General features: G+C 31.7%; 1 protein-coding gene across 1 annotated transcript in view; it reads left to right on the forward strand.

Annotated features, from left to right (window-relative positions):
- LOC108687327 overlaps positions 1-13,324 on the forward strand; it is a 113,814-nt gene that overhangs the window by 25,930 nt on the left and 74,560 nt on the right. The gene's annotated exons all lie outside the window — the stretch shown is intronic.

A 13,324-nucleotide genomic window follows, 5' to 3' on the forward strand; every position in this document is an offset into this window, starting at 1 on the left:
ATTTTCTTTTAAAATTTACTCTGAAAATATGATAGTTGTGATATTATACAATATTTTAAAGATTTGTATTTCAGTAAAATTTACTTACTAATCAAACTTACTTTATTAAAATAATTTTAATGAATGAAAGAGATTTATATTAAAATTCTTCGAAATACAATGTCCCACGATTATCATATTTTCAGAGTAAACTCTAAAAAAAAATTCTCTTCGTGTATTTATGTATGTATATATACAGTTTTTATTTTTATTTTATATACCATATATATATATATATATATTCACAAGTATAGTTTAAAAATTGTCATTCTATAACAACATTAATATTTTTTAAATAATCCTCTATAATATAAAAATTAGAATTTTTTTATCTTGACTATTCTTAGGATATTCTTATTTTAAATTATCTGATGCAAGTAAATTTCGATACAGGAATATCAATCTCTCGATGCTTGCTGCAAATTCATGATATTCAGCGAATTATCCTTCAACGATCAACCAATTTTCATCGGGCTTTTATCGGACTTTTAACTCCGATAAATTCGATGGAACTGCGTAGAGTGTTGTAGATACATATTATCACGCTGTTTCACTGTCGGTGAATACATTTCTGCAGACATGTCAACCTGGCCGCAGCGAAATATCCTGATCTATTATTGGTTTATCAGTTGAATCCCGTTACGTGCCTAGCCGTTACAGTCGATTATCGTAAATCGTTACCATGCGTCAGTCATGTTAGGACAGGCCGAGGGACAATAATTCTCAGCTGACAATCTAATCCAGGATAGCACAAGTCCGATGCGGATGTAATTTAATGGCGAAACAAGTCGGGTACACGTCAAATTCTGATTGAGAGAACGAACTGGAAGATAACGGTCGTTATATATAATACATATGTTTAAATGATAAAACGAAAATATAAATCAGAAGCGTGTCCCTGTAATTTAGATGTTCATGTTGATATGAAATATGATCTTTTATAATATTCTAAATATCTCAAATATGATCTTTTATCTTTTTAAGGCGATATACATTCTTAAGTACTGCATTTATATAACTATAATGAAAATTTGTAATGATCGATGTGATTCCTTATATGTCAGTCAGTAGATAAATGATATAACAAGTAGATACAAGATACATTCCTAAAATATATGTAAAATTTTTCATATATAATCTCTTTTTTAAAACATACTAAACTACAGAGATCTAATTTAGTTATAATTTCAAAACAATGATTTTGAGATATTAATCATTTATCTTTTAAAACACGTAAAGAAATAAATTACGTTAAATAAATTCTTCTATTCTATAAATTCTTCAAACAATTTAGGAAAATAGTTTACATTTCTATAATGTTTTTATTTCCGTTTATTCAATTATTTATAGGTATTCTAAAGTGAACGATAAAGTCATTTCGAATCATCCTAGGTTATTATCCATGTAATCGATGATTATCATTAATGTCATTATTTCTATAGATTACATATTCGTTGCTTTGGAAATTAGATTTACTATACCATAAGCCATGATTCACGGTTTGGCCAGACGTTAGGTAGATACGACCGTGTAACCTATAGTAATCTATCGCGAAAGGGGCTTTCGGTCTGCACAATCGCTCCGATAACGCGCCATGGCATGGTGATAACAGGGTTTACCAGGTGGGGGATAAAGCTACTGGGGGATAGGATGAGAGTAACGGCAAAGGGAAAGAGAAAGCGAAAGAGAGAGAGAGAGAGAGAGAGAGAGAGAGAGGGAGGGAGAGAGACAGAGAAAAAGGGGGAAAACAGACCGAAGAGTAACTTACCGAAAGATCGTATCGATCGAACATACAATCGAACGTGCAACGTTTCGAAATTTCTAGCCGCTTTCCGCTACATACCTTTGGCAGTAGTAATTTGAATTTAAAGAATTCCAAAACAACAGAACAGGATTAGATAGCGATAGGAAGTAACACGTATCGCATAAAATGACAACAAGATTCTTTTTTTCGCGTCAAAGCCTCTTAGTTAGAATATTCTAATAGACACTGGTATGATATTGATCAGTAATATTTCATGTGAAAGCATAGTAGTCGACTAAAGTGGAAAACGTGAGCCCTGAGAAGAGAACGGCGTGCGAATATAAACACACTTCTAGTGCATTACAAATCGCGGTGAATAGGTAATTATTTTTATATTCCTTCACTGTAATTTTTATGCGCATAAATATGCAGAAGATTTACGATAATCAGAATTGACTGGAGATTAAAATTTATCGGATATTTTTTCGTGAAAATTCTTATGACATGCACAAGCAATCTGTGGCAGCGTATACTGAACTTCAACTTCGTTATATTATATTGTATACAGTAAAAAATATGATTTGGATTAATACATATAACTTTAATATTTCAAATTATATTTCATATTAGATATATATCAGTTTTATTATAGAAAGAACCAATATGATATAAAAAATACAATAATATAAGAACTCTTAATAATTCAATAAAACAATAACAATTAAAAAGAGATTGAAAATCAATGCGATAAACAATGCACACTTCTGATAATAAAAACTCTTTAATAATAGAGGATAGCAACTTTAATTATGTATGTTTCCTACTTATTACAAACTTTTTTATTATCAGACTGCACATTGTTTACCGTTCTGTCTTTCGACATCTCTTTAATTGCCATTGTTTTAGAAAGTATCAATTAAATACATAACATATATTTTAATAAATTCACGGAATTATACAAGTATTTAAGACAATTAAACCATTTAAGACATTGATTTCTATAGTTTGTGTTATCGCATATACAGTTCTATAATATATTATATTATATAAAACATGTATTTTATTATTTCATTATATACACTACATGTCACTCATGAATACAATTTTTTGCAAAAATAGTATAGAAGAATTATATATTTTCTAATGCACGTATGATAAATAAGTTAAATGTAAATCATTTCAAGCATATTCAAAATAATAAATCAATTAAGTAAATTAGACTGCTATCAATATTAATAAAGTGCGACATAACATAAATCCGAATGGATAATATATTAATATTATTACTTATTATATTAACAGTCAATAAATATTGCTTTGCACAAAGTCCAATTGTTATTCGCCATAATCGTCCATTATAATCAAATGTATCATCGCGTTACGCATGTACGCATTATGCATATATTATATCATTATTGTTATTAAAATATTCATTAATGTTCCAGCGACGTAATATTTTTGTACAGAATTGAGAATAAGATACAAACGAAAATATTAAGTATCTCATTTATTTCTTATTTAAAAAAAAAATAGATAAAGAAATATATTGCAGTTTATTTTCACTATAAAAACAATATTGAAATTGTCGATATTATTTACTCCTCCCTCAACCTCCCTAACTCGCGATAACACTTTTATATCTCTGGACTATGACATTGCGGACGTAACTGAATGTATCTGTGTTCGACTGCCAACGTCGATTTAATATTCACGTACTTTAGTGTGCACCCTTATCTCTCGATGTTATACCCCCTATTTCCATATAAAGATGATACACGATAAAATAACTCGAAAGGTTAGTTTTATTTTCGTGAAAGTCAACGAGCTCACCACGCATACGTTAACGTCGAATATTTACGCGAGATATTTGGCCGACCGTCGACGCTGTGTTATCTTAATGTCTGCTTTGCGATTGATCGAGTCTACTTAACTTTTTTATTAAGCAGAGAAAAATGCTAGTCTATAAATATGTTTTATATTACTAATGTGTGCACGCGCGCGCGCGCGCGCGTATGTGTGTGTGTGTGTGTGTGTGTGTGTGTGTGTGTGTGTGTGTGTGTGTCAATTTAAATATTTCCATATTTACGAAATACATTTCAGACTCAGAAGGCCTCAGGCGAATACTATGTACTAGTAATATATCTCATCTCACTATACGCACCGTGCGCTGTTACGTTTTACTAAACACCACTTCGATGTTAATCATCCTGGGAAGCTCATTTACATAACATCGGTCCGAAATACACAGAGCTGTTTATCAAACCGTAATTAGACCATTATGCCACGGCGAAAATACCTACCGATACACGCGCCGATACACGCGCGATCGTCCGCGGTCCACTCTTTGCAAGAGTTTTGCCAACTTTGCAAAACTGCCAATTTTAATTACTTACATGATTCCACGTCGCTGCTTTACATTTATCAAGTCGATCATGTAATCGATATCGACCCGACGTGCATCGAGTATAAATGGTCGAGGGAAGGTGGAGGTGAAGTCAAACTTTGCTGACATGACCTCATCCCTATCCCCCAGAACGTCCGAAAGTATTTCTCGAGCTATGCCAGAACGGAGTTGTGCACCGCGCTTTTCTCCGCGAACATACCGGGGCGAGAGAGTTCCTTACTTTTCCGATAATTTTCGCGAATTATTCAAGCACCATCGCGCATTCGCTAACCATGAACAACGCTCGATTTAATGCGCAGCGAAGAATTTTTTTTTTTCTTGCTAATTACTCTTAGCGAGCATAAGTTTTCAACTAATTGGATTTAATGTAACAATCTATTTTTTTTTTATCTAGGTTGAGCATCGTCGTATGTTGAGGATAAGTGAGTTAATATTCAGTCGTTATACCAATTTTGTGAAAGTAAGAATTGTCTTGATTATTTATCTTGAATATAACATAATTGAACATATAAAAAAAAAATGGTAAAGAAACGAGAGATGATAAATGAACATCTTAAAACAAAGTATTTATTGCGAAAAATATAAATTTGTATTAAAAAAAAAATATGTAACTTGTTTATCATTTTCCTATAAATGTTATGCATAATTATATTTTTTCGAATAATAATATTACATACTTCAACATCAGTCTATTTTAAGACTGGCCGCAGTTTGCTTGAATTAGAAAGTAAAAATTTACACAAGATTTAGCACTTAATAATATCTTTGTGTAAATTTTTACTTTCTAATTCAAGCAAACTGCTTGAATTAGAAAGTAAAAATTTACTTTTACTTTCTTTATTTATTTATTCTCGATTTCTCGAAAAGAACGGTTTTGTTAAAATATTTAAAAATTTAATTAGATGCAGATTTAAAAATAATTACCTTTTGAATCATCAAAATAATTATACAAAATGCTCTAATTATACAAATGCTCAAATTGATTTCTAAAATGTCAAAACTTTCTGCTCGTTGTATTTGAATTTCCTACATTATTTTAATGATCTAATAAAATTATTTTTAGATTTGTAACTAAATTTTTAGATACTTCTAAAAATTGATGTTTTCGTATCCCATTAATTTTAGATATAAGTATCCCTTTTTACTTATTACGATAAAACGCGCGGAAACCAGTGTCAGTACCGCTTTTCTAGCAATATATTATAATTACTACAACATTTATCCATTAACGATAACCGAGCGTTGACACGTGATATAAAAATGTATGAGCACTTGGCGCCCGCATTCTTGATTTTTCTTAAATGCAGCGAACGCGCGAACGAAAACACGTCGTACATGTTGACCGTCGTTTATATCCCGTCGCTGTTTTATGTCATCTAATTTTCACCGGACGGCTTAGGTAAATTTATACGTCCATTTATTACGACCATGAAAGCTTTCGTAAACAGCCGTGTTATCAGCGGGCCGACGCGTTCGACGAGACTTATTTTTTCAGTTTATACCAAAGAACCGGGAATATACACACGCCATGTGTTCCAGCAATAAAAAGAAATGTATCTGTATTATTCCGCATAACTCGTTTTTTTTTCCACGGAGGTTCGTTAAGTGGTTTCACGTATGCACGCGAGAACGCAACAACACGTTTCCTCCGCTATCCTGTTTCCGTTTTCATTTATCGTAGCACTTCCGCCGCTGTTCGCTGAACACCAACATCATTTGCTATTTGCTCGCTCTATTTATTCTGTTAATTATATTTACTTATGCTCTCAGTACACCGCCGTCGTGCGTCAATTGCGCTTTTACATTTTTTTCCTCTTTTATTTTATTTTATTTTATTTTTTTATATTTACTTCTTTTTTATTTGTTCATTTTTCTCGTTCTTGCATATCGCTCGCAATTTGGTATTCCACGTGGTTTACGATTCCGTCTGATATTGCGTCTCGTGTTGCATGCGCGAGAAGCCCACCGACCAATTGCCTCTGTCAAACTTTCGCCAGTCCACGAGCAGTAAATTTTCGATTCATACGACTTTCTTTCACGTTTCCGCTGATTGCCGGAGTGCGCGTGCAGGCGAGAAATAACGCGTTTCTCTCATACCAGCTTGGCGCGCCGTTTTTCATTTCAGTTTTATTTCGCCGCGCTATTTCGCACGCGCGAGAACTTTACATTACATCGCTTATTTAACCAGCTTGCCGAACTTTTGCAATCCCGTAGTGGTGCAGTCAACTCGCTGTTATTCACAATAACTCTTCTCCATTTCCCCATTGTTTCGTTAAAATAAATCATGCGTATGCACGCGCAGAAACTACGCACCTTTCCAATATATTTAATCCTTACTGACTAATATAGACTTCAATTCTAAGTTTCTTTGTAAAAAATGTCAAAATAATTCAATTTTTTATATTACATCTGCAAAAAACTTGGTTCACTTTGGGTCACGTAGAGTCATCAATTGTATATCATTTTGTAAATAATAATAGTAAGATTAAAAATTAAATTGTTTCTTTTAGAGATCTTTTCAAACTCCTCCAAAAAGCAACTCTGGGCACCATGGAACAAAATCGAAATGATTTTGATCAGAATTATTCAATTATTCTCTAGATTTCTATTGTGTTTTGTGGGGAAAACGGAATAATTTCGATCGGAATTCATTCCGACTTTGTTCTATAATAATATGTACCATAATCTTTTTTGAAGATGTCGCATTACCTCATTCGATAGCTTATCGTCAGATACTATTGAAGCTGATAAATATGATACTAACTTCAATCCTTAAAAGGTACATTATACGTTTTCAGCAAAATATATTTGGCATATTCTAGATATCAAATAAGTAACATGATGTGGCCATAGCAACTTAAGTGCTACTATGCAAACACCACTCGAATCTTACATGTGCTGTCACTGCAAAAAGGTGGACACTGGACACAGAAATCAATTTTGTGAGGCGGGGGAATATTTAAAAAGATTCTAGAAGTATTTTTGAATTATATAATAAAAAACCACTAATAGATTACAAACATCCTGCAATCATCAATAGCAAAATTAATATACCTCACACACCACATTAATGAGATCTTAATATAATTTGCAGCTATTGGCATTTATATGGTTTTAATCTACTCTATAACTTGACGTACGACTTGTGTTTGCATAGATAATCATTACATTGTCAGTGCGCAGCTTTTGTATATGTATATATGGTAAAACATAAAACAAAAAATCTATCGTTAAGAGTTACAGAATACACGCCTAAATCTATGTATAAAATTATTTTTTTATTATTTCTATAAAAATATATATATCAGCATTCATTTTTTATGTTATTTTGATTTCTTAAAATTAATTAATGTCTTTAATTAACGTAAATATATTAAATAGCTTTTACAGCGTTAATAACGGAACTAAAAAGCTTATTACGGAACTAAAAATCGAAATACTTTTATTAACAATTTTTATATCGATATTAATCATACTTCAATAATAACGGTATACGAAAAATCGAGACCAAATACCATGATATTGGACGGTATTTGGTCAAATACCGGTATTCAACCGGAAATTTTCATGTAATACACGCATAATATTTCAGTAATATCGGTATTATACCGGTATATTATAAAACATAGTTGTTATTATAAAACATAGAGTAATTTTGAGATCTTTTTGTTTTTTATTATTATAATTTAAATAATAAAATAGATGAAAATTCGATTTGAAAACTTTTAATGCTGTATATAATAATAGTATTATATAATATACTCCCCCTCCCCCCCATATAATACTAGTATTACTGGTATTATGAAAATTTCGGTTGAATGCCGATATTTGGTTTCGATTTTTCGCTATTTTTGAATAGAGGTTGATGATTGATACTGGTATATAGTCGTTAATAAAAATATTTCAGTTTTTATTGTAGTCTTTGACTTATTAAATACCGAAAAATATTATCGGTATATTATCAGTATTTTTCAAATCGTTATAAATTCCTGTTAATAAGTATATTACAGATTTTGGCGAAGCGTTAATTATTAGCGTTTAATTTCGCCCTCTCTTATTTATTGTCTTAATATGTCCGCTTACAATGAAGTATTATTGAAAATAAATGAAGAATATTTTCTTGCTTGTTGATAATCTATCAAATTATTTCAAGTGATAAGCTTCTTAATCTCAAAGTTTTAAGTTTAAAGCATTTTCTCGATAGTTTTAACAACTAGTTAAATATTTGTGAAGATAACATCTTCAAAACATACTAAAATATAAATCTAATTTTAACAAACTAAACTTTCCGTTCCTTGTTGTGTGAACGATTGTATCTGCGATTTAGCGAATTAAATGCAACATCGCAGTAGGGATCCCGAGAGTAGTCAGACAGAGACGATGCGCGATCGATACGCGTTATGTGCACTGACCGGTACGGCATTTTCAATTATCTGCGAATTCAGAGCGAATTTCGAGCTCCACGGCTCGCTCTGTTCTCGATTGCTTCTTCTCCCCTCTTTCGCCGATATCCCGATAGTTTTTTCTCTTTCTTTTTTCTTCCCTGCCTCTCGCTTTTCAGCGTTTTGCGTATCTCTCAAGAAGCGTCACTGTCGACTTTCAACACATTCAGCGTTATAAAAGCGCACATGACATTTCGCATATCGTACAGCTCATATCCTTTGTCTGTTATCACTCATACCGACGTGATTGCACCAGTTGCACAACTGCAACGATATCGTACACACTCCCGATGATGTGCACCGATCGACGCTGGACAAAAAGTGCGCGGTCCTTCTCTCTGTCCACCAGTCGACGTCGGAATTTTTTTTTGGTTCTTTTATTGTAGTTGTATTGCTGTGCTTTCTCTTCGCTGACGGCACAGAGATAGACGTTCAAAAGGCATCTGATTTGATTTTCGAAAGTCACGTCGGAAAACATATTCGCGCAATTTGACGTTTAATATCCATACTTTTTTTTCCTTTTACATTTAAAATTGCGTATATCATTTCTTACAATTCTTTTTAACATTTCTCGATAAAATTTTAATGCAACTGTAATATTAACTCTTCGTCTGCAATCTGAGTCTATCTCTTTTGTCTAGCCTAAGGTTTTTATTTTTCTCGACTTTCAAAACATGATGAAATTTTGAATTTAAAATTATATTTCAATATTTTTGTTATATTATCAAATAATTTTTAACTCAGATGTTCAAACCTTTACTTAATAAAAATTAAAATTTGAGCAAAAATAAAAATAAATGAAAATTTGTTTAAAAATATATAATTTAGCAATCAAGAGAGAACTGGACCTTCTTTATTTCTGAAAAGTTTGAATAAAATTTTGCTAGTGTCAAAAAGAATTGCAGACGAAGAAGTAAAAAAAAGAATATATAATAATAATTTCAAAATTTACTGTTTAAGACATAGTGATCGTTAAACGAGTGTAAACGAGAATCTCAAATCTTCATCCGCGCTGTAAGCTTCATGAACCGTTTATCCGCGCTGCACCTGCTTCAAGTGGAAGCACTGTTTTTCCAGTCAGTTTATAAACTTGTCGCTTGATAAATCTAAGGTTACGACGGCGTAATTCTGTTGCGAGGCAGCACTAAAAGTTTCACGGCGCTCGAATGGCCACTTTATTTGTTTCCTGTGCCTTATCTTCGTTACAGTCGATAGATATTCCTTGCTAAACTTCGGACTAGATCTCCAAATAAAACATAAAATAAAATCTATAGAATGATGCCACGGGATCGGGCGGGGCACGATAAAAATATTTTCATTGAAGAGATGAAAGTCTTGCAAGAATATGGCCTTTTCACTTTCGGTTTAGCAGAAAGAAAAAAAAAGGTTATGCAACTATGAACCTTACGTAGTTACGACTAACTGTGACTTTATCCCTCTACTTATCCTCGTTCAACTTCGTAGCCCTCAGCCATCTTTCAATCCTCAGCCCTCGCCAATCCATAGTTACCAAGGCTTTCGACGGCGGGCGATTTTTCTCTCCCGATTTCGAGAAAATTTACGAGCCACCGCGTTCGGATGGTCTCGCCGATAGTCTCGAAGGTCGAGCTCCACGGACCGTGAGAAAAATTGTCTCGTATGTTTATCTTAAGCTGTACACCCGCCGTGCGTTATTAGTTACATCCTTAATATCCATAATCCCGATATATCGCGACGTCACGTCGCGATTCAGATTGTTTTGTACATGTCGTCCGAGAGTTTATGACGACGCGTAAAATGCGATCATAAATACAGTTTATAAGACGTCCCGTATTCTCAGATATTCAAGTCTTACCGCAGTTTGCACGAACAAATGGTTGCAACGAGCGCAGAGTTTACAAGTGAAGATATAACTCTTCGCGTACATACATCGCGTATATACGGCCTTCTTTTCCGCTCACATTGAATAATTCTCCAGTTAGAAATGTACAAAACATAAACTAAATCAATACACATAATAAATATTAATTACAATTAATATTAATTAATATATAATATTCGGAAATAGCTGTATGTGGTGAACAGAATATTATTACTCATCGAAAATCGAAATAATTTCATACCCACGATTTAACGATCGTCATTGATTATCATTTAAGTTTTCAAGAATAAATATTACTTTGTGTAGGATAATATGCATTTATTAATGAAAGATCTGTGTGATATGATTAGTTATACGGATTATTCTTAAGCTTCATCCCGTCTAATTAAATAATTTATTAGCAAAATGAATCGATGACAGTAAAAATATGCGATGTGTATCATGATTGAATAAATTTGTACGACTGACTTAATCAAAAGAAGATTTATCAGAAAATTGAATCGTTAGTTTTAAATTTAATTATTTATTAAAAATTATCTTGAAACATATTTAATACTGACAGATAAAGATACTATTGACGATACAATCGCTCATATGAGATTACAAAACATTTCTTCTTCGATCATATACATGTCCTCATTGTAAACCTTTGCACATATTCTATCAAACCTTGTACTTCAAGAAATACATAACTGTTTAGTTATTTCCAATGAATTGTCTGAAATCATACTATTATTCTAATGTATTAGGTGTGGGAAAAAGTTCATTCCATTAGACGGGAAGTTCATTCCATTAAACGGGAAAAACGCCACGAACTTTTTCCCACACCTAACATAAGGGTGATCAAAAAAACTCATTTAGCATTTATATGATAGACAGTATACCGAGTAAAAAAGTCTTAGTGAATATAGATCGAAAACTCAATCTTTCTAAGATATAAACAATTTTAAGGCTTTTTTATTCAATATTGTACTATGTAAATATTGAACGATTTATTGTATTGTACATCCTGTACAAAAAAAGCATATTTTGATATTTTATGAAATTTTTTTCTATCTTCAATTTTTATCAATTTAAATAAATTTGCCTTTTCATAATTTTCATCATATAAAAAAGTGAATAATTCATTAAACGAAGATTCTGATATATTCGAAGATTCTGATATTTTAATCAATATATTTTAATCAAAGCATAAATTTCATACTCGTAGAATTTTTAAATAAAGCCGAAAGGAAGGCAAATAGAAAAAACTATTCGAAGACGGAAAGAAGGATTCGATAAAATTAACCTAAAATATAAAAAAGAAGAAATTGGATCCGTAACAATCTGGCTCTGCAGTAACGATACGTAGATACGTGCTCGTAAAAAATCCAGTAAAACGAGAGCTGTGTAATTATACCGAAACTCGTAGTAGTCACAGTCGATGTGCAAGCGGACGCGTGCTCACGAGAGACGATCGATCTAAACGACCCAACTCGAGATATTTCCTTCTTTCCTTCGTTTTTCCTTTACTTATCTTGAATGTTATCGGATAAAATGCGAATGGTACACTTCTTGCAATCTATAATAATACATTTTATGAATATACACTTTACAAAACAGTAACAATTAGATTCTCAGATGTATTAATCAATGTCTTATCGACAATTATTGTTATTGTTAACTAACGACAAGAATGATCTTAAAAAAAAGCGACTCTTATTGATTGTTATTAGTTAACAACAGCAACAATAATCGATAAGGTATTAAAGAATCCTGCTATGGGATTTAATTATACAGACTTGACCAAAAGTATAAAACATAAATTGACGTATCTAAACGTTTCATATTTAACAAACAATAAATTAAAAATTTGTTTTATGAAAAATAATATTTATTTTTGTAACAATGTTAATATTTTATTAGTTTTTCCTTGGATTTTATTACAGCTTTCTTAAAGAATTTATACTTATAGCTAAGCCAGTATATATTTATATTATTATAATTAATATGTAAGAATGCCTATATCGATCGAAGCTGGATCTTGAGTGCTTTAAATAATTTTATATGAATTCATATATTACATTTGTAATCTCTCGAATTGCGCGCCGAATTGATTTTTTGAACTTTAAAAAAGACTTGGAACCAAAAGGCTTAGGATACTTGTATGAAATTCTAAAGATTCGGGTTTGACTCCCGGCCGAGATAATATTTTTCATAATAAAAGACCCCGCACAAATCTTGTGTAAAATAGATTCCAGTCGAATTCATTGAAAAAACAAATTTTACTATAATATAAATCATGATCTCAAAAGGCCTCATGAGCATAAGCTAAAAATGGATAGTTTTCGAAATATTGGATATCAAATATTGAAAATATGGCTAAATTTCAACATTTGATTTCCAATATCTCGAAAACTATCCATTTTTGGACTTCTTGCTTATGATCTGATGATGACTTTTGATCAGGATATCATGACCTATATTATAATAAAATTTCAATCAATTCGATTGGGATTTTTAGTAAGATTTGTGTGGAGTCCTTTATTTATTTTATAGATTTTCAATACATTAAGACCTTAAACTGATGCCAATTGAGTATCAAATTGCTAATCAGTTTAATTTTGCTCTTACTATGATAGTTCAGTTACATTAAGTTCGGAAAACCAATTCGCGTAATTCAAGAGACTACAAACGTGATATAAATTCACATGGAATTATTTAAAGCACTCAAGATACCGCTATTGGCATTGTTTCTTACTTATTGTGTATTCACATTATACGATCCTAATAAATCATTTATTATTGTATGTTAATATTTATACACACACACATATATATATATATATATATAT

This window comes from Atta colombica, unplaced genomic scaffold (assembly GCF_001594045.1).
Source record: "Atta colombica isolate Treedump-2 unplaced genomic scaffold, Acol1.0 scaffold205, whole genome shotgun sequence".
NCBI lineage: Eukaryota > Metazoa > Arthropoda > Insecta > Hymenoptera > Formicidae > Atta > Atta colombica.